Source organism: Felis catus, chromosome A3, assembly GCF_018350175.1.
Source record: "Felis catus isolate Fca126 chromosome A3, F.catus_Fca126_mat1.0, whole genome shotgun sequence".
Classification (NCBI taxonomy): domain Eukaryota; kingdom Metazoa; phylum Chordata; class Mammalia; order Carnivora; family Felidae; genus Felis; species Felis catus.
This window is the reverse complement of record NC_058370.1, coordinates 29,663,252-29,690,970: the sequence shown is the minus strand read 5'-3', so window position 1 is coordinate 29,690,970 and position 27,719 is coordinate 29,663,252. Positions and strand designations below refer to the sequence as shown.

Genomic DNA, 27,719 nt, shown 5'->3' with positions numbered 1-27,719 from the left:
TATGCAGCACTAGAAGGTTATGAGCTATCAAAGCACAAAGAGACATGAAGGAACGTTAAATGCATATTAGTAGGTGAAAGAAAGCAATTTGGAAAAGCTACATACTGTATGATTCCAACTATAGGACATAATTCTTAAAAAGGCAAGGCCCTGGAGACAGTAAAAAGATTAGTGGCTGTGGAGCTAGGAAGGAGGGAGAGAATGAAAAGGCAGAGCACAGAGGATTTCAAGTAAAACTATTCTGTATAATAATACAATGGTAAATACATGTCATTATATATTTGTCCAAACCTACAGAAGGCACAACACCAGTAAATCCTAATGTAAACAAGATGGTAACGATGTGTCAATGCAGATTCATTTGCTGTAATAAACGTACCATGTGGTGCAGGATGACGAGCGTGGGAGGTTGTGCATGTATGGGGGCAGGGAGTATTGGGAAACTCTAATTTCTGCTCAATTTTACCATGAACCCAAAACTACTCTAAAAAATAAAGTCTATTTTTTTAAGGGAAATAAACTAGGAAAATTGCCACCAATAAGACAAAGCGTTAAAATAAGAAGTCACATCAATATGGAAAACACGAAGACCTCAATTTTGAAAACCCTAAAAATCCTAAACAGGTAATTTACAGAAGAGAAAAACAGCTAAGAAAATACATGAAAAAGTGCTAACCATCCCCATTAATCAAAGGAATATAATAACGAGATAATATTTCTACCTTCCAAATCAGAAATGATCAATTATATGAAGTATTCAATGCTAGCAAGAGTCTCATGGAAAGGAATCAGACACTGGTCGGAATGGCCATTAGCCTGTAACAACAAATGCCTTCCCAGAAAGATTATACAAGGATCTTAAATGTGTCCATATTGTTCTGTGACCCACTTCCAAGGCTCTATTCTAAGTAAAAGTAAATTATCTGAAACTCAGGTGAAAATGATACAGAGATATTCATTAAATGGAAAAGTAGAAACAATCCAAATATCCAACAGCAGGGGAAATAGGAAAAAGCTGAAATAACTACTATGTTGCTGCTATTCAAGATGATATACTGTTACAATTCAAAGAATTTAAGAAAATGGAACAAGAACTTCATTTTTTAAGCTTAAAAAAACAGATCAAAACTGAATATACCATATGATCTTAACTAGATTCATGTATGTGTATGAAAGTATATGCATGAAAATAAAACTGGAAGGGAAAATCTATAAACATTTAGCATGGCACTTTATGATTTTTATTTTCTTCTTTGTATTGTACTTACTGGGTTCACTATCAGCATAGATATCCTGTACCCCTCTCTCTGCCCCTCTACTTGCACACAAGTGCACGCATGCTCTCTCTAACATAAATAAAAATTAAAAAAATAACCAATCAAATTAACTTAAAAAGAAATCAGATTTCACTACAGAGCATGAATATATTAATCAAAAAGAAGGAAACTGCAGAAGACAGTACTTCATGTGAAAGGCTGCAAGGGAAAAGAAGTGCACAGTGAATGGCAAGTTGGAGAGGATCTGTGCGTGTAAACTAGGCCATGAGAGGTATGTTAAGGTAAAAAGATCCATGTCGGTAACAAGGTGTAGCTATAGACCACAACCAGGAAAACCACAGTCAAGGCCTCATTCTTCTCAGAGAGAGACTTTATAATATATTATAAATTTATATTATAAAGTCTCTCTGGCAAATTCCTGTGACTTCCTGCCTCCCAGACTAAACTGCATGCATACCTGTGCTTGCTTACTTCCTTCCTCTTCCGGTCTCCAAATCTATTCCAAGTATCCCAAGAGCTAGTCACCAAGGAGAGTTGAGGTTTCCTCACTCAAGGATCTCATATGCAAACCATTCTTCCTAGAACCTGTTCTAATGGTCCCCATTCTTGAGGGCTTTTTTGCCTAATAATTTGCTAGCACTCCCTTATCACTGAAGAGACTGCAATGTGGCTCACAATTTTCTCCCCATCCCCCAGTCCTAATGTTCTCCTGGAAGATGGTTCAACATCCTCACAGATGACAGCCACCACAATTCACATCCGGGCCAGCCTATGAATTACTGGACTTCCTCAACTCCAAGAACCTTACATCTCTACTCCACTTGGGCCAGCCTTGACAATGGTTCTGTCATCACCAGGAAAAACTCAGACTGAGGCTTACCTTCCCACTCTCCACCACACTCTCTATTCCTTACAGTTCCCTCTCTTTTATGTCTACACCTGTTCTCTGACCTCACCTAGGCTTCCGGTCCCTTGAACCTCTCTCTAATTTTCTATCTAGTATTTCTGTCCTGTCTATTTCCTTCTCTACCCAAGAAGGCTTGGTGTCAATTCCATCACTACCTTGCTAACATCCTAAATTCTTTTGCTACCCCTTTTCTATTCTACTTACATGGGGAAAAACAAAAACAGCCCAATCCTAAACTAATCCAACCAACAGCCCCACATTTGGGACTGCCAAATGCTGCTTAAGAAAACCAAACAAGCCATAAGGCTGATACTACTTCTGCTTCGATGGAACTCCAAACAATTTCTGCAATGTTTCTACATTTCCCTCCTCAGCTCTCTCCAATTCTCCATAGCAGTGATTTCAAAGAACCTCCTCTCCTCTCCAACCACCTCCTCCCACACTCTTGGCTGTTGGCTTTGCCTTCACTTGAGAAAATAGAAGCCACTGGACTGCATGACACCCTTAACTCCCAGTCAACCTATTTACACATTTCCTCCTCATCTACAGTTCCTCCTAAAAATCTCAATTCATTAGGAATCCTGTCCCGTAGATCCCCTACCACCACCTCCACGCTTTAACTTATAACAGCATTTAGACATAAGAATTTAAAGGAAAGGGAGAACTCTTTTGACTCTACATCAATCCTTCAGCTAGCATTCTCTCTACTCTACTTTGCAGCCAAATTTCTAGGAAGAGTTGTCTCCATGGCAATCTGGCTTCTTTTTCCACCATTCCACTAAAACAACTACTTCTATATTTTTAAAGAATGAGCTCTTCAAAAATATTTCCAACTCATTCACAAAGGTCTTATTTCCCTAATTTATAAAGGATTCCTACATATTAATAAAAGGGAACCACCAATCCAAAAGAAAAATGGGCAAAGATATGAAACTGACAATTCACAGAAAAGGAAACCATTCTCTTACATATATAAAAAAATGCTTAAACTCAACTCATGATTAGAGAAAGCCAAATTAAGGCTACACCATGATATCAGTGTTTGCTTAACAGATAGGCAAATATAAAAAACTTAACAACAATGTACTGGGGCAAAGATTTGAGAAAAAAGGTACTCATATGATTGTAAATATTTAGCAGAATTGCAAAAGCACAATCCCTTTGACATAATTCCAATTGAGAATTTTACAGATATATATACCCATACTTTAAAAATGCCCTATGTACAAGGATATTCAATGCAGCACTGTTTGCAATAGAAAAATATTGGAAATAACCTAAATGTTTACCAACAGGAGAGGGAAATATAATTAAATAAATGATGGCCTATTCATAAAATGGAATACTATGAAGCCTGTTAAACAGAATGAGGCGGCTCTCTGGAGATCATTTTATTTCAATATACAGGACACCTTTTGGTTTTGAACAGAATGAGGAGGCTCTCTGGAGATCATTTTATTTCAGGACACCTTTTGGCTATCTTAAAAATAAACTTTGCAAAAATTAAAATTCACGGGGGAGGGGAACCACTGGTATTTCTCTCTCCCTCCCTTGCCCCTTTCATTCTCTCTCACATACACACACAACCTCTTTGTTGTTAAATCCCTCAACCTCCTTCTATCATATCTGATTTACTGACACCCCATACGCTCTCAAATTTATCTCTTCCCCACACCTCTCTCTCCGAATTGATTTTAAAAGCTGGTTCTATGATGAAGGTCTAGCCTTTGATGAATACAGATACAGATGAATGGTTACGAATACAGATGAATGGTTAAGTAGTTTGAATCCAAAGGAAATATGTACTATGAAATGTCAGACGGAAACCAGAACTGCCAGCTGTAGTCTGCACAATGCCAGGAACCCAGTGCACACATTCTAATAGTAGGAATGGTTTTGCCTTTCACAGAATGGTTTTTAGGATGGGCTACTATTTGTGAAATTTTTATTTTATTTTTAAATGTTTATTTTGAGAGAGAGCAAGTACACACACACATACAGGCATGCACAAGTGGAGGAGGGGCAGAGAGAGAGGTAGAGAGAGAATCCTAAGCAGGCTCCATGCTGTCGTCACAGAGCCCAACACAGGACTTTATCTCACAAATCGTGAGATCATGACCTGAGCCGAAATCAAGAGTTGGACGGACACTTAACCGACAGAGCCACCCAGGTGCCCTGTATTTTCATTTTATTTTAAAAATTAGTTTGTATGACAGCTTCAGGTACCCCTGCAGGTACCAGCTTCTTATAAAACCAAATATATACCTACTTCGTGATCCAGTAATTCCATTCCTATACATTTACCCAAGAGAAATATAAACATATGAGCACAAAAAGACTAGTACAAGAATATTCATAATAACAGAAAACTGAAAACAATCCAGGTAACCATCAATAAGAAATTATATAAACAGTGGTATGTTCTCACAATGGAATATTACTCAGCAATGAAAGGAAAGAATTACTGATATGACAACATGAATGAATCTAAAATACATCATGCTGAGTGAAAAAAGCCTTACATAAAAGAGCATAAAACATATGATTCCATACATGTGAAGTTCTAGAACAAGCAAAACTAATCTATAGTGGAGGGGCGCCTGGCTGGCTCAGTCAGTAAAGCATGTGACTCTTGATCTTGGGGTCGTGAGTTTGAGCCCCACAATTAGGCAGAGAGATGACTGAAAAAATAAACAATTGAAATTAAAAGAAAATTTAAAATAAAAGATTAAAAAACTAACTTATGGTGGGAAAAAAATCAGAACAATGTTTGCCTATGAAAGAGATGAAAGATTTACTGGAAAAAAATATAAGTGTATCTTCCTGGACAAGAGAAAAACTGTTTTCTTTTTAAAATTTAAATCCAAGTTAGTTAACTTACAGTACAATAATGGTTTCAGGGGTAGGATTTAGTGATTCAACCACTTACATAGAACACCCATGCTCATCCCAACAAGTGTCCTCTTTAATGCCCATCACCCATTTAGCCCATCCCCCCACCCAATACCCCTCCAGCAACCCTCAGTTTGTTTTCTGTATTTAAGAGTCTCTAATGGTTTGCCTCCATTTCTGTTTTTATCTTATTTTTCCTTCTCTCTCCCTATGTTTACTTGGTGAGTTTCTTAAATTCCACACGTTAAGTGAAATCATATGACTTCTCTTTCTCTGAGGGACTTATTTTGCTTAGCATGATACTCTGTATTTTGATAGCGAAATACATTTGTACATTTGCACCTAAATTTCACCTCTGAAGACAATTCCACCCATAAACAAATATAAATGATATGCATGCTTAAGTATTTGGGAAGAAGTATTCTGATATAAGCAATTTACTTTGAAATACATTAAAAACAATATGAATGATGAATGAATATGAATGAACAGAGGAATGGCAGATAGATGGACAAATAATTTGATAAAACAAGTATAATAAAATGTTCATTGTTGGGTCTATGTGGTGGGGGTGGGTAAAAAATGGTCTCAATTTTTCTCTATATTTGAACATTTTTATAATAAAAGACTGATAAAATAACCAGATCAGAGAGAAATGGCATTTTATGGTACTGAATTTTATAATCCTGGGACACAGTATTCTCCCCACTTATTATTTTTTTTAATGTTTACATATTTTGAGAGAGGGGGAAAGACAGAGAGGGTGTGTGGGGCAGGAGCAGAGACAGAGAGAGGGAGAGAGACAATCTCAAGCAGGCTCTATGCTCAGCACGGAGCCTGACATGACCATGAGATAATGACCTTAGCTGAAATCAAGTCGGACACTCAACCAACTAAGCCACCCTGGTGCCCCTCCATTTACTTTTTCAGAAAATGTTCCTCAAGGTGTTACTGTATTTACTCATTTTTTTTGTCCTATTCATGTCTTCTTGCATTAATTCCTGATTATATTACGCTGCCATTGTGAAAGGAATCTTTTAATTTTGGCTTTATTGAGGTATAATTGATATATAAAATTATGAGATATTTGAAGTATATATTATGGGAATGGCATCCAAATCAGCCAGGGGGAGGTCAAACTTTCACTCTTCACAGATGACATGATATTCTATATGGAAAACCCAAAAGATTCCACCAAAAAACTGCTAGAACTGATTCATGAATTCAGCAAATTTGCAGGATATAAAATCAATGCACAGAAATCGGTTGCATTCCTATACATCAACAATGAAGCAATAGAAAGAGAAATCAAGGAATCGATCCCATTTACAATTACACCAAAAACCGTAAAATACTTAGGAATAAATCTAACCAAAGAGGTAAGAAATCTATACACTGAAAACTATAGAAAGCTCATGAAAGAAATTGAAGAAGACACAAAAAAACGGAAAAAGATTCCATGCTCCTGGATAGGAAGAACAAATATTGTTAAAATGTCGATACTACCCAAAGCAATCTACATATTCAATGCAATCACTATCAAAGTAACATCAGCATTCTTCACAGAGCTAGAACAAATAATACTAAAATTTGTATGGAATCAGAAAAGACCCTGAATAGCCAAAGCGATCTTGAAAAAGAAAACCAAAGCAGGAGGCATCACAATCCCAGACTTCAAGCTACACTACAAAGCTATAATCATCAAGACAGTATGGTACTGGCACAAAAACAGACACTCAGATCAATGGAACAGAATAGAGAACCCAGAAATGGACCTACAAATGTATGGCCAACTAATCTTTGACAAAGCAGGAAAGAATATCCAATGGAATAAAGACAGTCTCTTCAGCAAGTGGTGCTGGGAAAACTGGACAGCGACATGCAGAAGAATGAACCTGGACCATTTTTTTACACCCTACACAAAAATAAACTCAAAATGGATGAAAGACCTAAATGAAAGGCAGGAAACCATCAAAATCCTCCAGGAGAAAGCAGGCAAAAACCTCTTTGATCTTGGCCGCAGCAACTTCTTAGTCAACATGTCTCTGGAGGCAAGGTAAACAAAAGCAAAAATGAACTATTGGGACCTCATCAGATAAAAAGCTTCTGCACGGTGAAGGAGACAATCAACAAAACTAAAAGGCAATCGATGGAATGGGAGAAGATATTTGCAAATGGCATATCAGATAAAGGGTTCATTTCTAAAATCTACAAAGAACTTACCTAACTCAACACCCGAAAAACAAATAATCCAGTGAAGAAATGGACAGAAGACATGAATAGACACTTCTCCAAAGAAGACATCCAGATGGCCAACCAACACATGAAAACATGCTCAACATCACTCAGCATCAGGGAAATAACAAATCAAAACCACAATGAGATACCACCTTACACCTGTCAGAATGGCTAACATTAACAACTCAGGCAACAACAGATGTTGGCGAGGATGTGGAGAGAGAGGATCTCTTTTGCACTGCTGGTGGGATTGCAAACTGGTGCAGCCACTCTGGAAAACAGTATGGAGGTTCCTCAAAAAACTAAAAATAGATCTACCCTACGACCCAGCAATTGCACTACTAGGCATTTATCCAAGGGATACATGCCTTGTTAAGGAAGAGTTAGCTGTATATGATTTCTTCTGCTATCCCACATATCATTTTTGATTAGACAAGACTAGCTGAGTAAAGACAGAATTACATATTTCAGGAAAGGCAAAATAAGGAAGAAACTCAAATCTATACCTTGTTCATTTTTCAAAAAGCACTTGTGAACCATAATCCTTTGGTTAACTGTGAGTTACAGAATAACTGAGCAGGGAGGCTTTGGGAGATGAGTCATGAACTCTGGGCAGTTCCCTAATTTATTAGACACAATGGCACACACATTCTGTTTTCTCTCCTACTCTACCACACCCAGAAAAAGGGCCAATATACAGTCCTTATTTCATTACAAAAGCATTTCTTAGTTAAAAAAAAAAAAAATCAGTTCCATTGCACATGCATTAGAGTGTTGGAAAGTTTAACATTCAAGTAACAGAGGAAAACCAAGATGCCACTGGCAATACTTAAAAGCTCTAGGATACATGACAAAGAAGTTCTGAAAAATTGTAACTATCGTTTTCCTGATATATGAGGGTCTAACAACATTTTCTAAATGTTCTTAAAATCTGAATTCAGTGTAGACCTGAGACATTCTCTAGGGATACATGTGGAGGCTGTACACTCAGTGGTGGGGACAGTGGGCAGTGTCCACTAACTGTTAAATCACTCACACTTGCCGTCCTGTCTCAAAGCCCCATCTGCACTGAGCACTTTGTATGCCTCCTCTCACTTAATCCTCCCCAACCCTATGACGCTGATAAAGGCGTTACTGCAACTTACTGTGTTGTGCACCTTTGGAAGCAGGGGTAGTTCCCTTGAACTACAGAAATCTTGGATTTTAACTTTATAAGCAAGCGATTATAGATGCTTACATGCATTTCAGGGGTAAATTATTTGAAATATACAACCTGTATCATTACAGTCATACTGAGTATCCGCTAGAGAATGATTCCTTTGGCTTCAGGCCAAAAATAAATAGTTCTTGATCAAACATACACTCCCTGTCAGTGGACCCTGAGAGGTCCTGAGAGACATGCCATCTTCATTTAAGAGGAAGAAGGGTGAAAACTGGTGGTAATAGTAAGGAGAACACGCCCCCTCCCTGAGCTAGTTGTGGACAAGTGATTCAATTCTAGCCAAGAAATTATAAGCTACAGTGTATGATGAGATTTCTAGGAAGGTGGTTTTAAGAGGAAGTTTTTTTCTCCTGTCCTCTCTCCTATAATGTGGAATTTAGATGTGATGATTAGAACCCCAGCAGCCATTATGGACCCTGAAGTGACATAAAATAGAATAGAGAGTTAGAAAGAAACTGAGTTCTCAGATGACACTGACCAACGGGCCATACCAGTCCTGCTTACTTTCAGATTTCATATATATGAGAAAGAAAGAAACCCATTTTATTTTCTGATATATACAACCAACCCCAATCCTGATACATACAGCTAGTTATAAGGAATAAGAAGACCAACTCTTAAATGTTATGACTTGTGATCACCTAGGATGGGAATGATAAAGTGCTCTGGAATGTATTTTTCTCAGCCCCTTTGCCAGCAAGTACAAGGCTGCCTTCACTTGCTAGAGAAAAAATGTTTCAGGAATCAATATTGTGAAGCCCCCACTAGCAAAGGAGAGTTTGACCAATCTGCCCAGAGTGTAGACTTTGGTTGTGATAGCTTCTATTAAGAGTACACCTATTCAAAGTTATGCATTCAATATTCAATACATTAGTACTGATAAAATATGACGAAGCATCAGGTACAAATTATCTCAATATTTGGCATTTTATCTCAGTTAAATCTCACAGCAACTCTACCAGTTACATACTCTTCTTAACTCTCATTTTGCAGCTAAAGAAATTGAGAGACGATCACATAGCTGGTAAATTGTGGAAGCAGAATTCAAGTCCAGGACTATCTGACTTCTCTTTACAAATCTTATCACCATTTGACCCTTTAAAAATGTAAAGACTAATGGAGAAACAGATAAATCTTTCTAATACCAATGAAAACTAATTGATGATTATTTCCATTTTATAGATTTCTAAGTAATGGGGCAGTGACTGACTTAAATGTGTTCACATTAATCAATCACTGATTTTCAGATATTCAATATAGATGATCGTTCAAGTACTAGCCTTGATTTTAAGTAAACTCACCTTTTTCACAGAGATGAAGCTCTCTGTGAGAAAAGTAAGTATTCAACTCTCAGCCCTGCTGAGGATGTCTCCTAGGTGTGGGAGAAACAAAGAAGTGGCAGCTAAGAATGTCAAACTCTGCCTGGGCCTTCTCCTAGAGCTATTCAGGTTCTTGATTTGGGCTGGGTGGGGTGGGGGGTGGGGGGGAGCCCCTTTCTCTCCGCCCCTCCCCAACTCAGGCTGTGTCTCTGTCTCCCTCTCAAAAACAAATAAACGTTAATTTTTTTTTTTTTTTAAAGGGGTGCCTGGGTGAATCAGTTGGTTAAGCGTCTGACTTCAGCTCAGGTCAGGATCTCCCAGTTTGTGGGTTCGAGCCTCGCATTGGGCTCTGGGCTGACAGCTCAGAGCCTGGAGCCTGCTTCAGATTCTGGGTCTCCCTTTCTCTCCACCCCTCCCCAACTCATGCTGTGTGTGTCTCTCTCTCTTTCTCTCTCAAAAATAAATAAACGTTAAGAAAGAAAAAAAATTTTTTGGAAAAAAAAAAAAGCACCTAGAAGGAGGTTTCAATTCCTCCAGCTAACAGTTCATTCAATCAACATTATATCATTTATTATTAAGAACAAAAACTACTTTTAAAACTACAATCCACGGTTGCCTGATAGGTGCTTAGCACTAGTACTAGGCATTCTATATACTTTAATCAATGTAATCCTCAAAATGAGTTACATACTGTTCTTCCACTCCAGAGATGAAGAATCTAAAGATCACAAGTTAAGGAATTTCTTCAAGGCCACATACCTAATGAGTGGCTATTAGGATTCAAACTCAGGGCATTTAAAACTCCAAAGCTCACGTCCTTGCCTTCACACTTTACCTAACATTGGGAATACCAGAAAGATTAGATAAAACATTGTCGTCCATATAGTTCCCTAGCCAGCTGTGAGGCACAAATAAACTATTTCTTCAAACCCTGAGTCATCACCTGCCATAAATAATGCTAGCTGATTAACATTAAGGTGAGGTGGTGAAACTGCAGAACCAGAAGGAATTTTCAGAGGAGGTAATTCTTGAACTGAACTTACGAGGATAAAGAGTAAGCAGTGAGCCAAGAGAATGGCAGAAACAGTCTTTCAAGCGAGAGGACTTGGAGGCCTGAACAAGCCTATCTGGTTCCAGGAATGGCAAAGAGCTGGGTGAGGGCATCCAGCAGGACCTCAATAAACATGCATTAAATGAGTATGAAAATGACAGACACGGAAGACTGGGGTCTGTGAGGATGTGTGGAGGTAACGCAGGTGGTGAGGTAACAGGAAGCAGTGATCAGATCAGACAGGGGCTTCCAGGCCACAATAAGAAGTTCTGATCTTGCATGGAACACACTCAAGACCCACCAAAGGCTTTAAGCACAGGGAGACTGACTGGAACAATTTGATTTTAGAAACCATGACAGCAGGAATGAGGATCAACTGGGGTGGTTTGAAGTTAGAAGGCGGCTCTGACCAAAGGTTTCAGAAGTCACCTAGCCAACAAATCAGGAGGACCTCAGGGCAGGGCAGGAATATCTAGAGGAATCTGATAAGAGAATTTACAGGGCGTGACACTGTGATTTATAAGAAATATATACAAATGTACAGACTTGTTGAATCTCAATGTTGTACACTTGAAACTAATGTAACATTGTGTTATATATTTGATCTTTATTCACAGCTCCTGGCTCACAGCTCCCAAAACCCTTAAAATGTCCTGAGAGACAGAAAGGGACAAGGGGAGCATCTTTTGTTATATTTGGTCTCTTGCCCTCAGTTCCCAAAAATGTTCAGAGCCATAAAGATGAAAAGTGTGTTTCACTATTTATAATAAACCTATTCACCACAACTGGGTTTATATTAATGAAGGTGACTTTTGCAAAGCACCTAAGAATGGAGACTGGTTATCATGGGAACCAACCATGAATAGAAGATTTGAACTTTCAGTCCCACCTGGATTTCCTGGGAAGAGGGGCTACAGGTTGAATTAATCACCAATGACCAATGAGTTAATCAATTGTGCCCATGTAATGAAGTCTCTATAAAAAACAAAAAAGAAGGGGGTTCAGAAAGCTTCCAAACTGGGAAACTAGAACACTTCCATTTGCCACTGTGCCAAGCCCCAAGTTCCACAAAGACAGAAGCCCCTTGTTTAGGACCTCGCCTATGTATCTCTTCATCTGGCTGTTGATTTGTATCCTTTAATATCTTTTGTAATAAATAAAAAATCTAGTGAGTAAACAGGTTTTCCTAAGTTCTGTGAGCTCTTACAGCAAATTAATCGAACCCAAGGAGATAGTCCTGGGAACCTTTGATTTATAGCCAGTTGGTCAGAAGTACAGGTAAGAACCTGGACTTGCAGCTGGCTTCCTGAGTTGGAGGGGGTTACTGGAACCACCAATTTGTAGACAGCCAGTCATCTGAAGTAGAGGGAGGTCTTGTGGGATTGAGCCCCTTACCTGTGGAATCTGATTCTATCTCCAAGTAGACAGTGTCAGAATGCATTTGAGTTCTTGAACACACTGGTGTCCAAGAATTGCTTGTTGGTGTGGCAAAGCCTACACATACACACACACACGTTGGAACTGGGTCCAGGAAGCCTTTCATGGGGATAGAACTGAAGACTTGACAATAAGATGCCAGAGGTAAGGAAGGCCCAGCTATCTCACTTAGGTGAGTCATAATGCTATAAAAAGGAGGATGACCACTTTGGGGACACGGCATACCACGCGGAAGGTGATAAAGCTTAGTTCTGAACACGGAGAATGTACATCACACACCTACGTGGGGCAGGGGTGCAGGGTATGAGGGTAGGAGAGGGGGCAGAATGGCAGACAAGCAATGACAGAGCAGCTGCCACGGAAGTCCAGCAGTAGCCAAAGAAAGGAAGAAGACAGCTGTAGGAGTGACAAAAGCAGCAATGGGAGAGCCAGGCCAAGAGACATCTGACAGGAGCAGGAGGCAGGAGTAGGTGGGTGTGGGTGAGTAGAAAACTGATACATGCCATTAAGAGAGGGTGGGGTGGGAACAGCACACTGAATACTTGCCATGGCGCTAAAGCAGCTTGAAAAACCGCCAAGGGCTTGTGAAGCAGTCCTAGAACACCAGAAATCAACTTGCATTACTACAGGTCTTCTCTCGAGAAAGGCAATGTGGTAGAGAGGTACAAAATAAAAGAGGAGCCCCCTGCCCCCACTAAAACTAGTAAAAGTCTGAGGCCCTGAAGAGATGCTCACTTCCATACATGAAATGCAGGACCACCAAAGCTATAAAACAGATGGTTAAATTCTACTGCCTTTAAGTTATACCTAAGACAAGATTCAGTTTGGGGCCTGGAGAGAAATAAGCCTGGAGGCAAGGAGGTCAATCAGATTACTTCCACAAGCAAACAAACAGTTTGGTATACATTTATATTGCAGTTAAGACAAAGAACAATATGGGAAAATATTCGCTGTTTAAATACACTGGAATAAATTACTGGATATATGAAACCAAAGTATAGTATAGGTTATATTTGTAAAATAAAAAATAAAAACAAACCAGGGGCAACTCTGAAAAAATAAAATGGGAGAAATCCATTTACCCAGTGTTAAGGCTCAGTATACAGCTACCATAACTAAGACAGTGTGAGATTAGCAAAGGGATAAATGTACCGACCTGTGAAATAAAACAGAACTAGAAACAAATCCACACAAATATACTCAAATAATTTTTTGACAAGGGTGCAAAAGTAGAAGGAGGACAACCTTTTCAACAAATGGTTCTAGGAAAACTGGATACTGTCTCCACATGCAAAGGAGTGAAGTTGGCTCCCTACCTTACACCATATACAAAAATTAACTCAAAATGGATCAAAGACCTAAACATAAAGGTTAACACCATAAAACTCTTACAAGAAAACATACGGGGAAACTCTTCAAGGCACTGGATTTGGCAATGATTTTTTAAATATGATGCTAGAAGTATAGTTCAACAAAATGAAAAAACAGTTAAGTTGTACTTCATCAAAATTAAAAATGTCTGTGTATCAACGGTCACTACTAACAGAATAAAAAGGAAGCCAACAGATGGGAGAAAATGTGTGGTAATCACCTGATAAGGGATTGAAATCAGAATATATAAAGAATTCCTACAACTCAAAAACCGAAAAAGTCAACCTGATTTAAAAATGGGCAGGGGTTCCTGGGTGGCTCAGTAGGTTGAGTGTCCAACTCCTGATCTCGGCTCAGGTCATCATCTCGCTGTGTGATCAAACCCCCACGTTAGGCTCTGCGCTGACAGCACCACCTGCTTGGGATTCTCCCTCTCTTTCTCTCTCTGCCCCTACTCTACCCTGCTGGGGTGTGTGTGTGTGTGTGTGTGTGTGTGTGTGTGTTCGCGTGCGCGTGCTCGCTCTCTCTCAAAATAAATAAATAAATGTAAAAAAAAAAAAACTTCAAAAAAAATGAGCAAAGGACTTGAACAGACACTTCTCCAGGGAAGACAGACAAATGGCCAATAAGCATATGAAAAGATGCTCAAATCACTAATCATTAAGGAAATGCAAATCAAAACTGAGACACCACTTAATACGCATTAGAATGGCTATTAAAAGAAAGAATTAGAGGGAGGAAGGGAGAGAGAGAGGAAGGGAGAGAGAGAGGAAGGGAGAGAGGAAGGAAGGAAGGAAGGAAGGAAGGAAGGAAGGAAGGAAGGAAGGGAGGGAGGGAGGGAGGGAGGGAGGGAGGGAGGGAGGGAGGGAGATAGGAAGGAAGGGGAAAATGACAAGGATGTGGAGAAATTCAGACCCTGTGCACAGTCAGTGGGAATGTAAAATCGTGCAGTCACTGCAGAAAACAGTAAGGTGATTACTCAAAAAATTAACCATAGAATTACCATATGACAGACCAATTCCACTTCTGAGTATACAGCCAAAAGAACTGAAAGCAGGGACTCACACAGGTATTTGTACACCAATGTTTATGGCAGCATTATTCACAATAGCCAAAAGGTAGAAGCAACCTAACCACCAAGGGAAGAACGGATAAACAAGATGTGGTATATACATACACTGGAGTATTATTCAGCTTTAAAAAGTAAGTTCTAATACATGCTAGCACATGGATGACCCTTGAAGACATCATACTAAGTGAAACAAACCAGTTGTAAAAGGACAAATACTGTATGATTTCATTTACATTAAGAACACAGAGTAGTCAAATTCATAGAGACAGAAGATAGAATAGTGGTGACCAGGGGTTGTGGGGTGGTGGGGGGAGGATGTGAAGAGTTGTTCAACGGGTATAGAGTTTCAGTTTTGTAGGATGAAAAGTTTTAGAGATGGACAGTGATCATAGCTATCCAATAATGAAGAAACTTAATGCCATACTGTAGACTTAAAAATGGTTAAAATGGGGGGCGCCTGGGTGGCGCAGTCGGTTAAGCGTCCGACTTCAGCCAGGTCACGATCTCGCGGTCCGTGAGTTTGAGCCCCGCGTTGGGCTCTGGGCTGATGGCTCAGAGCCTGGAGCCTGTTTCCGATTCTGTGTCTCCCTCTCTCTCTGCCCCTCCCCCGTTCATGCTCTGTCTCTCTCTGTCCCAAAAATAAATAAACGTTGAAAAAAAATTAAAAAAATGGTTAAAATGGTAAATTTTTTTATATAGACAGCAGTCAGAAAACAAGGATTCCAAAAAAATAACGGGAAAAAAATCTGAACATTTTCACCAAAGAAGATATATGTGAGGCAAACAAGCACATGAAAGATGCTACAAACCATTAACATTATGGAAATGCAGAGTAAAACACAAAATACCACACTCAAGTGGCTAAAATTAAAAGATTTTTAATACCCAGTATGGTCAAGGATATGGAGAAGTCACAATTTTCACATGTTGCTCACGGGAATGTAAAATAATATAACCCCTTTGACAAAATCATTTGTCAGTTTCTTAAAAAAGTTAAACATAAACCTACCATACAATCCAGCCATTCCACTCTTGGGTATTTATCCAAGAGGAATGTATGTCCATACAAAAGCTTGTTGTACATTAATGTTCACAGAAGCTCTATTTGTAATAGCTGACTGGAAACAACCCAAAATTCCATCAGTAAATCAAGGGATAAATAAATTTTGTTATACCCATATAATAGAATACTCAGCAATAAAAACGAATGTTTTTATTCATTCACAACACGAATGAATCTCAAAATAATTATGCTAAGAAACAAGACAAAAGAGAGCATTACTTGTTTTAAAACATAGGTTTTATTATTATTCAGTTATGAGACCAAAAAATCAGATGACTGCCACTGAAAAGACAGTTTGCTATTCACAATTCCCAAGAGGAGGTGGCATGCCATGCCACACAGGGGCCACACGGGGAAGCACTAGGTTGGTTAGAAGGCAGGGGGAGTGAGGGGCAAATACCAGTAAGAAAACTTTATATTGTGGTTTCAGCAGGAAGACACGGGCAGAGGCAAGGCAAACAGGTTTGGGATTAGCTAATCTGAATAATAACAGTGGGCTCTGGGGTTTAAAGGCTATCCCTAATTGCCTAGCTCCTGGTTGGGGTGAAATCAGGCAGATAGTGACCCAGAGTGTGAAAGCCCTAAAAAGGAGGTGGTTGGGGTATGGGCTCTGGATTGGTTGGTTTGCATATGAAAGGCACACCAGCAGGTGAGTTGTTTATCATCTCTAGAAATTGCTTAACCCTGAGAGGGGCAGTCTTTCCAGGGTGAGTAAGGCCCCAGAGGTCAAAGCATCAGAAACACATAGTTAGTACAATAATGCATGATTTCACTGATATAAAACCCTAGCAAATACAAACTAATTTACAGCAACAGAAAACAGATCGGTACTTGCTTGGGGACAAAGGTGTAGGCACCAGCATGAGGAAGGATTATAAAGGTACACAAGAAAAATTGGGGGGATGACGGATATGTTCATATTCCTTGACTGTCGTGATAGTTTCACCACATACACATGTCAAAACTTAATAAACTTTATACTTTAAATGTGTATACAGTTTTATTTTAGTATCAATTATAAAGTTGTTTAAAATTATAGGGACCATCTGGGGTGCCTGGGTGGCTCAGCTGGTTGGGTGATCGACTTCGGCTCAGGTCATGATCTCGCAGTTTGTGAGCTGGAGCCCCGCGTCGGGCTCTGTGCTGATTGCTCAGAGCCTGGAGCCTGCTTCGGATTCTACCTCTCTCTACCCCTCCCCTGCTCATGCTCTGTGTCTGTCTCTCAATAATAAATAAACGTTAAAAAAATTTTTTTAATCATAGGGACAATCAGTGACAAATGTAATAACACAAAATATAGACAATAAAAATTAAACAAGGCTCAAGGATAGTTCCTTGACAAATCAACAAAAGATAAAAAGAGAAGGCACAAATATTATAAGTAGAAATAACTACAAATATAGCAGATGAAAACTGAGACTATTATCAACAACTATTATCAACAACAAATAATTTTGAAAACGTAAAACAGACAAATCTCTAGAAAGAAAGAACTTAAAAATCAGCTCAGAAAGAAATAAAAAAATGGAATATTCTTATAAATATTAAAGAATTTGAACCAAAAGTTAAAAATTTTCTCACAAAGAAAACACTAGGCCAAGATGATAGATGAGAAAAAAATAGGGTATAATCCCCAACTCATTCCAAGAGGTGAGTGAAAATTGGCACTAAAATTAAACAAAAACATTACAAGAAAAGAAATTATAGTCCCTCTTCCACTCAATAATCAATACAGGTCAAAAATCTTAAACAAGGTATTAATGAAGTCATTCTGGTATTTAAAAAAGATAAACCACAATCAATCTGTGTTTATCAGAGGTATACAAATATGTTTTGATATAAAATCTATACATATAATTCACCCATATTAAAGAAGAAAGATCATAAAATCATTTCCATTTATACAGAAAAAGTACTGGATAAAAACACATGAATTCATGATTTTAAAAAATCCTTCTGAATTAGGAATAGAGGGCTCCCTTAACCTGATAAAACAGTTCCTATTTTAAAACAGTAACACTATCTAGTTACTCTTTTCAATAAGGAAACACTGAAAGCATTCCCTTAAAAATTTTTTTTAATGTTATTTATTTTTGAGAGACAGAGAACGAGCAGGGGAGGGGAAGAGAGAAGGAGACTCAGAATCTGAAAACAGGCTACAGGCTCTGAGCTGTCAGCACAGAGCCCGATGTAGGGCTCACACCCATGCACCGTAAGATCATGACCTGAGCTGAAGTTGGATGCTCAAACAACTAAGCCACCCAGGTGCCCCTAAAATCAGGAATAAGACAAGATGACCCATTATCACTTCTTCTATTCAATAATTTATAAGAGGTCCTAGCCTTGGCAATAAGAAAAAGAAATCAGAATAATAAAAATTAGATAGGATAGGATTATTTGCAGGAAATGCAATCACTTACATAAAAAATCCACAACAACCTACAGGCAAATCATAAGAAATAATGGCGGGGTAGGGTATCAAGGTAACTAGATAGAGGATTTTTATATCCAAGCAAAAATGGCCACTGATTTGCACTCAAGAAAGGGTTTGTTTGTTAGGTTAAGAGAAAACTAATCAAATGCATATGCTGATGAGGACTCAGTAGGAAGACAAAAGAGAAAGAACAGGAACAGGGAAGGAGCTTCAGTTTGACATCTTTGAGATTTCTTGTGAAGTATGGAGAAAAGTCAAAGGCTAAAAAAGAGGAGGAGACAGTGGAATAAACTTTCAAGAAGTGATAAGACTACTGGGGTGCCTGGGTAGCTCAGTCGGTTAAACATCTGACTCGGTTTCGGCTCCGGTCGTGATCTCACAGTTCATGAGTTTGAGCCCCTCACTGGGCTCCACACTCCTTGGGATTCTCTCTGCCTCTCTCTGTCCCTCCCCGACTCACTCTGTCTCTCTCTCAGAATAAATACAAAAGAAAAAGAGAAAGAGAAAAAGAGAAAGAAAAAGAAAAAAGAGCAAAGACTAATAGTGCTGCTACAGAAAATGGCAAGAAATCAAAGAAAAGGACCCAGCTGACATGAGACTTATTTTTCAAGACTTCTTTTCTGGGGACACCTGGGTGGCTCAGTCGCTGAAGTGCCCAACTCTTGATTATGGCTCAACCATGATCTCACAGTTTCATGAGTTCGAGCCCCGCATGGGCTCTGTGCTGACAGCATGGAGCCTGCTTGAGATTCTCTCTCTTTCTCTGCCCCTCCCCCACTCACATTCTGTCTCTCTCAAAATAAAAAAAAAAAAAGAATCCTTTTCTGGAACAATTCTCTAAGCAGTGATGGTTTGGAAAACACGGAATTAAGGTTTGCTGGCTGAATGTAACAGAACTATAAGGAACAGGGTTGAGTAATGGCAAGAGAATAGCTGAATTGCTGAACCAGAGTCTACCTTTGATAGGAAAGGATGGTAAGACATTAAAGATGATTCAAAAAAAAAATAAAGGACTTAAGTGACAAAAATCAAAAGATGTCAGAGTATCTTATAGTGGCAACAACAGAGCAGGCACCTGGAAGGCCCCAAGAGATTAATTTCACCAGAATCATTTGGAATCTATTACAACAGATAGGCTTTTGTCCTTGAAAAATCAATAAATATCATTAACTCTCTACAGTTATAGTTGCCTTGAGATACGGATCTTAACACCAGTACAATGCAAATCCTTTACTACCTTCAGATTATGCCACAAGCAGCTTGCTAAATGCCCCTCATAATTTTGTGTTTACTTTCTTCTTCTATTCCTGCAGACAAAACTTACACTTGCAGTGCTGCCTCTCTTCTTTAAAGAAAATGATGGGTATGTAGGTTATTTGAAGCATTCATCAGCCTCCTATCCAACTGCTTAGACAGAAATTATCTAAAGGCACATTTTATTTAAAAAATCATTTTAATACAGACATTTAAATTTCGGCCTACGAATTCGGCAAAAATTAGGCTGCCAAGTCAGTATATTAGTTCCTGGCAGACGCTGATTTCCATGCTATGGCACTAGCCAATACTGAAATTTCTTATCTGGAAGGAGGACTGTTCATATACTCGGTGTCTGCAAGAGTCCCTACTGAGCTGCACACAGGGCAGTGTGTACTCTACGAAAGAGTCCATGAGGCAGGCATGGGGGGGGGGAGGGGAGTTTAATTCTTTCACAAAGCCTGTGGAGAGTCTGGGAGTGATGAAAGCCTAGAAAACTAATGAAAGGCCCTTTTATAACCAGGGTGAATGTGGTGCACAAAAGCAAAGTCAGATGACCTACTTAAAGCTTTGCATTTACTGATGAGAATTAATTCTCATTCCACATTAGTCTCTTTCTAGAAAAAGAAAACCTTACATAATGGTTGGAAAGTTAAGATACAGGGAGTATAGGTCTACTAAGTTCCAATCTTTCCCTCTCAAATATCAGCTCAAGACCCAGAGTCTGTGGCCAGAAATAAAATATACTTCATAAGGCTCTGAGAGGTACGCTTTTGTTTACCTCAGTGTAACAACGTGTTCTCTGACTGCTGGGCTTTGAGGAAATTTAAGTTCTATAATCCACTGATCAGATCAGAAGTTTGGGCTAATAATATTATGAAAGGAAATAGTTTCTTAATCTCTTCTTGGACCTTATACAAAGCAAATGGATGGTAAACCTGTCTTGTGAGGTAAGAACAGCCTACGTTCCTTCAAAGCAGAGAACCAATCATTGACTCATTTGTTCAACTAAGTTCTTGTCTTGTGCCAGGCAACGATGCAGAGAGAGAACCTCCTGCCCTTGAGGAGCTCACATCTCAAGTGTTTTCTTACCTACCTTTCTCGTGTTACCCAAAACATTTCAGGTTAGTCGGTAGAACTCCTATCATACATGAGGGTAGATAAATATGGTCTTTCTTCATCTAGATTCATTTGCTCTCTTTTCTTTAAATGGAGGAATAAGGGATACCTGGGTAGCTCAGTCGGTTAAGTATCCTACTTCAGCTCAGGTTATGATCTTGAGGTCTGTGAGTTCGAGCCCCGCGTTGGGCTCTGTGCTGACAGCTCAGAGCCTGAAGTCTGCTTTGGAGTCTGTGTCTCCCTCTCTTTCTCTGCCCCTCCCCCACTCATGCTCTCTCAAAAATGAATAAATGTTAAAATAAATAAATAAATAAATAAATAAAGGAATAAGATGGAAAAATTTTATCTCGTTTTTCTATGATTTCCCATTAAAAAAAAATCTCTCATCTGTTCTAATTTTGTTAAATCAACAGGCATTTACAGAAAGCTTACTATATGTGCCAAACTGTGTAAACACTTATGAGGAATATGAAGAAACCTAGTACGGTCTCTCTCCTCATGTACTTCTTTCATTACTTCCCATCCCACTACCATGTGAAGTCCTCACCTTCCTCCCACAAGCCCCCCCCCCCCCACTTTTGCTTTGAATGAAGAATCAGGTAACTAGTACGGGACCACACAGCTAGATCTAGAGCCTAGACTGATCAATTCCTAATTCACTAATCTTCTGAAGGAAACTAGGAGAAGAATGGTGAGGGATGAGGGACAACTCTACATCTCAATTCTCCCTCCACCACTCCCCCTGCCATTACCCCCACTTCTTTTTGGTGTCATTCAGTCTTTATATTGACAAATGCTTCTGCCTGGAAGCTTCTGGTTCCAGTTCTCTCAACATCAGCCAGGTCTCAGCTTAAATGAAACATGCTGAAACTAAGTTATGGTAGGACCATTCTCATACCCTCCCCACTCTAAATATTCACTACCATAGCAACCTTTTCGTTGTTTTCACAGAACTTGACTGTATATACATCCATCTGTCATTTAATCAAGATTCTATGCTCAAATGTAGATCAAAGACCATGTGCGCTCTGCTCACAGAACCTACCCAACACTTGGCAAAGTGTCCCACACATAAAAGGTATCCCAGGCAGTGGACTAAAGTAGGACTAAAGTCCATTTTAAAAGAACCTCAACCCCTGAAACTGTATTAAAATGATTTAAGAACTTTAGGCAAGGTGAGAAACAAATCTAAATCCTGTCTAGAAAAGGATATCATCCTAAGTCTCAAAATACTTTTACAATTTAAAAAATACAGTGTCTGGTCCATGAGGAAATAACACGATAATCAGTAGAAAACAGATGAGAACAGTACCACAGCATTAAGGATTTCAGCTAAGAATCAACGCTATTAAAAAAAAAAAAAAAAGTCAAATAGAAATTCTCAAACTGAGAAAATACAATAGCTGACATAAAGTCTCAACAGATGGATTTAAGAACTGCTGAAGAGAACTGGTGAAATGGAAGAAAGTATCTATGATAAAGGAGAGGGAGGCAAGGGGATAAAAAATACAAAAGGGAAGGTAAGAAAATACAATGAGATGATCTAATCTACAAGTAATTTGAGTCCCAGATAAAAGGAACAAGAGAAATAAGACAGAAGAAATACTTGAAGGGACAAAGGCTGAAAATTCTCCAAAATTTACAAAAGACATCAAGTCTCAGATTCAAGAAATCCTAAGAACCCCAAGCCAATAAAAGAAATGGAAATCTGTTCTTTACATACTACAGTATTACTTCTGAAAACGAAGAATTAAAAAAAAATTTAAGCAGTCAGAAAAAAAGACAATGTGGTAGATTGTGAAGATGGCTACAAAAATTCCTACTGTTTCTGCACACACATCTTTTATAATGAGAATCTGGCACTCCTATCAAAAGGTGGAGCTTATTTCCCCATCCCTTAAATTTGAGCTGGCCTTGTGACTTGCTTGAACCACCAAAATGCAGCAGAAGTGATGGATAACTTTCAAGCTGACACCTCAAGAGACCCTGCGCTTCCATTTTGCTCTCTGGAAACACTGCTGCCGGAACATGAAGCAGCCCTGGCTGACCTTTTTACATAGAGCGGGCCAGCAGACAGCCAACACTAACTGCCAAACATGTGCCTGAGACGATCTCAGCCCCCAGATTAACCAGGAGCTGGCTACAGCTGCACAAATGACTCCAGTCAAGACCACACAGGAACCAAAGAGCTAACCCAGCACAGTTTGCTGATTCAAAGAAGAGTAAGCTAATTAGATGCATGCTGTTTTCAGCTACTAAGTTTTAAGGTCTTCTGCAATAGAAAATAGGCAACAATAGAAAATAGATACAGAAATATTTTATTCAGGGAATAATATCAGATTAACTAGCTGATCATAGTACTCCAGCATTGTTAACTTTACATCACAGTATTTAGGTTACAGGTTATCAAGAAGAAAAGTAAACATCATCCAAGGGCCTTACATCTTCTCCTGGGGAAAAGGTAAGTGAGTTTTTGGTTATAGGAAGGATAGTTATCTCATGTTAGATGGCAGCATGACCTTGTTACTGTCTTTATTCAGAGATTAAATATGGTTTCAAGAGATACATATGTGTGACAAGTTGACATGGGATAGACCTGTGATGATTAATTTTATGTGTCAACTTGGCTGGGCCACATGTTACTCACATATTAGTCTGATGTTTCTGTGAAGGTATATTTATGAGATATACATTTAAACCAATGGGCCTTGCTCTTTCCACCATCTTGGAACCTGTGGAGGCCTCCGGGGAACAGGACTTCCTAAAACAACAAATACGTCCAAGGCCAACTTTGCTGGGTATAAGCAGGGTCTTCAGAACCAGAGGGAGCACACAGCTCTTCTTAAAATTGAAGGTGATTGTGCTCGAGATGAAACTGAATTGTATTTAGGCACGAGATGTTGGGGTTGGCACCCTGCTTCTCCTAGCACTCTAGGGAGGTCAGGGAGCCGTGCAGGCACCCAGCCCTGGCAGCTAAGAAGCAGTGACCGGGATGCAAGTTTCGGTGACTTGTGGGATGGCCTTGACCCTGTTTTCGTGTGTTTGTGTGTACAAAGCAAAGAACAACACAGTGACTCCTGGTGGCAAACCAAACAACACCAGAGTAATGTGGGGGAAAAGTAACTCAAGCTCATGGAAACAGTGGCATGATTTGGGCCAAATTCCAAAGCAACCTTCCTGCTAAAGCTATGGGCCACAGAATCTGTGTGATGCTATAACCCTGAAGGATTTAAACTTAGTGAAAAGTAAATAAATATAGGTGTAGATTTGTTCTCTTGTATTTTGTTAAAAAAAACTAAACTAAACTAGTGGACTCTGAGTAATGCAGACTGGCCTTCATAATATGGGCAGGCTATATCTAATCAGTTGAAGGCGTGAACAGGAGACTGTTCCTCCTCCAAGCCAGAGAAAATTCTCTAACAGACTTGTCTTTGAACTGCAACTTTTTCGAGGCTCCAGCCTGCTGGTGTTTTACTTCAGAAATTTAATCATGATCTATTATTAAGAAACATATTGGGGCACCTGGGTGGTTCAGTCAGTTAAGAGTCCAACCCTTGATTTGAGCTGAGGTCGTGATCTCACAGTTAATGAGATGAAGCCCCATGTTGGACACTGCACTGATGGTGCGGAACCTGCTTGGGATTCTCTCTCTCCCTCTCTTTCTACCCCTCTTCTGTTCCCTTTCTCTCTCTCTCAAAAGTAAACATTTTAAAAAAGAGAAACATATTAATAAAAATCCTCATTAAAATAATGCAAAATACTAAAAAGGCACATGATTACCCTGACCGATGCTAAAACAGCTGCTGGTAAAACTCCTGATTTAAAAAAAAGAAAAAACGCATTTGTTAGAAAAAAAATTTATTGATGGGGTGCCTGGCTGGCTCAGTCAGTTGAGCACCCAACTCTTGATTTCAGCTCAGGTTATGATCTCACGATTATGAGACTAAGCTCCTGCACTGGGCTCTGTGCTAGGCATGGAGCCTGCTTGAGATTCTCTCTCTCCCACTCTCCCTATGCCCCTCCCCCACTCATTCTCCCTCTCTCTCTCAAAAAAAACAAAAAACAAAAAACAAAAAACAAAAAAAAAAAACCCAAAAATTTATTGAGCATTTACTATGTGTCAGGCCCTGTTCCTGGCACTAGCAATGACACATTAACAAGCAAAACCTAACTAAATCCCTACCTTCATGAAACTTACAGTCTAAGAACAAAAAAAATGACATTCAACAAATCACCTCATGGACAAATGTGACTAGCATTAGGAGAAGAATTATAGGACTCCAAGAGCCTATAAAAAGAAAACCTGACCTAGTAAGAAAGCTCAGTCAAGGCCTCCCTGACGCACTGATTCCTTGAACTGGAATGTGAAGAATGAACAGGAGTTAAACAGGAAAGGAGGACAGGAGACTCAATTCTAGCCAGTAGTCTCAGCGATGGTGGGAGCAGAGCCTGGAAGAGGCCACTGTATCTGGAGCATGAAGAGCATGGTACCAGAGAAGGTGGGGAGATGTATGTGGAGCAGGACCATGTAAGGATGATTTTTCTTTGTCCTGCAAGCATTTAGAAGCCTCTGGAGAGTACAAGCACGAGAGAATGAACACTCTGGCTAGGGACAGAGGACAGAGGACAGGATCTAAGTAGCCCAGTTACAAGGTTAGGCTATCGGCAGAGATGTAAAAGCATTCCAAGTAGGCACTATAGGACTTGACAGTGGTGGATCTGCTCTTGAGGTGAGGGAGAGAGAGCTGTCGAGTGCTACTCCTCTTAGGTTTCTACTTTACCTAGCAGGTGGCGCTCAAAGAGTCAGGGAAGGGAGGAAAAGAACCATATTTGTGAGGGGAAGTTCTCAGGAATCTCAAAATCAGAAACAAAATAACCTTTCAGCTGAAAAGATTATCTTAGCCTAATGGTCAATAACATACTGAAAAGCAGGATGCACTGAAATAAGAAAATACGAAAAGCATGTTGGCTATCACCACTTTGATTTACTGATCTTCCAGGGACTGACATATGGTCTCTGTAGCAACTACCCAACTCTGTTGCTGTCCCATGAAAGCAGCCATGGACAATATGGAATATGACTGTGTTCCAGTAAAACTTTATATATGATACTGAAATCTGAATGTAATATAACTTGTATTTGATATAGTTCGCTTATATTATTCTTCTTTTGAGGTTTTTCCCAACCATTCAAAAATGTAAAACCATTTTGAGCTCATATGTCATACACAAAAAAGACAGTAGGCTGAATATGGGAGGCAGGCCCTAGTTTGACTTTTGTTCTAGAAGTTCTAGCTAATGGGATGAGAAAACAAAATGAGATGTAATCTTTAGGGAAAATCCTCCCAAAATTTAATTGTAGGTGAAAGACTATGTACTTAGAAAAAAAAAAAAAAGATGAAAGATTGTGTGCTTAGAAAAAAACTAATGTTTCTTAACTAAAGTTCGTATTTTAAAACTGAAATGGGGTTTTCTAGGTCTTCTAGAGTATGCGTATTCTACCCTATTTCAACATAAACATACCCTAATTACAACAACAACAAAACAGACAAAATTCAAGAAAGAATGGACAGAAGATCCTGAAAAGTGGAAAAAAGAAGGTGGATTGGCTAGGTCCCACGGACCAAGGGACTGACCGACCAAGCAGGAAGTTTCCTAGTTTTTGTTTGATTTGGTTTGGTTTGACTTTTGCTATGTCCTAGTTTGAGCTCCGGAGAGGCCTACAACCTGCAAACAGTAATGAGCACAATCAAAAAAGTGCCAAGACTGCTTTCTCTAGACAAAGGATCAGGAAAAGGGCAGCTCAGGCAAGATAAAAACATTCTGACCATATATGTCCCACTCCAGGCAAACAACAACCAAAAAAGTGGCACCCCTCCCTCTCCTCACCTCACTGTGGCCCAGAAACTGTGAGCAGAGTTCTGTCTTCCAATCCTGCATTAATGAGGCAGCACTTTTCTCCCTCCCCATGGTGCAGCTGTGGAGAATATGGGTAGAGCCATGTAGTCTATCTCCAGGGCACCCTGGCATAATGAAACGGAGTTCCAACTCCAGCCCAACTAGAGAGTAGGGAGGAGGATCATGGTGAAGAGGGAGTTAGGGAAACAAATTTTCTAAATATGTGTACAAAATACTAGACATACCTCTGAGTGACCCATGTGTAAAAATGACCAGAAACAACACAGCAAAAAGTTTCAGAACTAAACACTGGTCTAAAACAATACTCAGAGGCACCTGGGTGGCTCAGTCAGTTAAGCATCCAACTTCAGCTCAGGTCATGGTCTCGAGGCTGGTGAGTTCAAGACCCGCATAGGACTCTGTGCTGACAGCTCAGAGCCTGGAGCCTGCTTTGGATTCTGTGTCTCCCTCTCTTTCTGACCCTCCTCCACTCACATTCTGTCTCTCAAAAATAAACATACACTAAAAAACATTTTTTTAAAAAAACAAACCTCTCTGGTAATGATACAGGAACAGACTAACAAGTAACAGATTCCATATATGATAAAGCATTTCAAATCAGAAAAAGATAAATATTTATTTAATAAACAGTACTAGGAAAACTACTAAACTGGTGTACCTGGGTGGCTCAGTCAGTTGAGCATCCGACTTCAGCTAAGGTCATGATCTTGCAGTTTGCGAGTTCGAACCTCACATCAGGCTCACTGCTGTCAGAATGGAGCCCTCTTTGGATCCTCTGTCCCTCTTTCTCTCTGCCTCTCCCCCACTTGTGCTCACTCGCTCTCTCAAAAATAAACATAAAAAAATCCACTACTAAACTGATTGAGCAAAAAGTAAATTAGCTCATTTCACACAATATTCCAAAAAAACATATTCCAAAATGGTTTAAAGTTCTAAGTATAAATAGGGCACTGGGTGGCTCAGTGGGTTAAGCATCCAACTTCTATTTAGATCATGATCTCACAGTTCATGAGTTTGAGCCCTGTGTCGGACTCTGTGCTGACAGCTCAGAGCCTGGATCCTGTTTCAGATTCTGTCTCCCTCTCTCTCTGCCCCTCCCCCATTCACACTCTGTGTGTGTGTGTGTGTGTGTGTGTGTGTGTGT

General features: G+C 39.5%; 1 protein-coding gene across 4 annotated transcripts in view; it reads right to left on the bottom strand.

The window, feature by feature from the left end:
- PTPRA (protein tyrosine phosphatase receptor type A) overlaps positions 1–27,719 on the bottom strand; it is a 161,442-nt gene that overhangs the window by 80,022 nt on the left and 53,701 nt on the right. The window contains exon 1 of one of the 4 annotated variants that reach the window (XM_019826746.3): positions 11,796–11,864. The exons of the other annotated variants lie outside the window; for them this stretch is intronic. The gene's annotated coding sequence lies outside the window, so the exon portion shown is untranslated. Of the gene's footprint in view, positions 1–11,795; positions 11,865–27,719 lie in introns of those variants that run through there. 4 annotated transcript variants of the gene reach the window in all.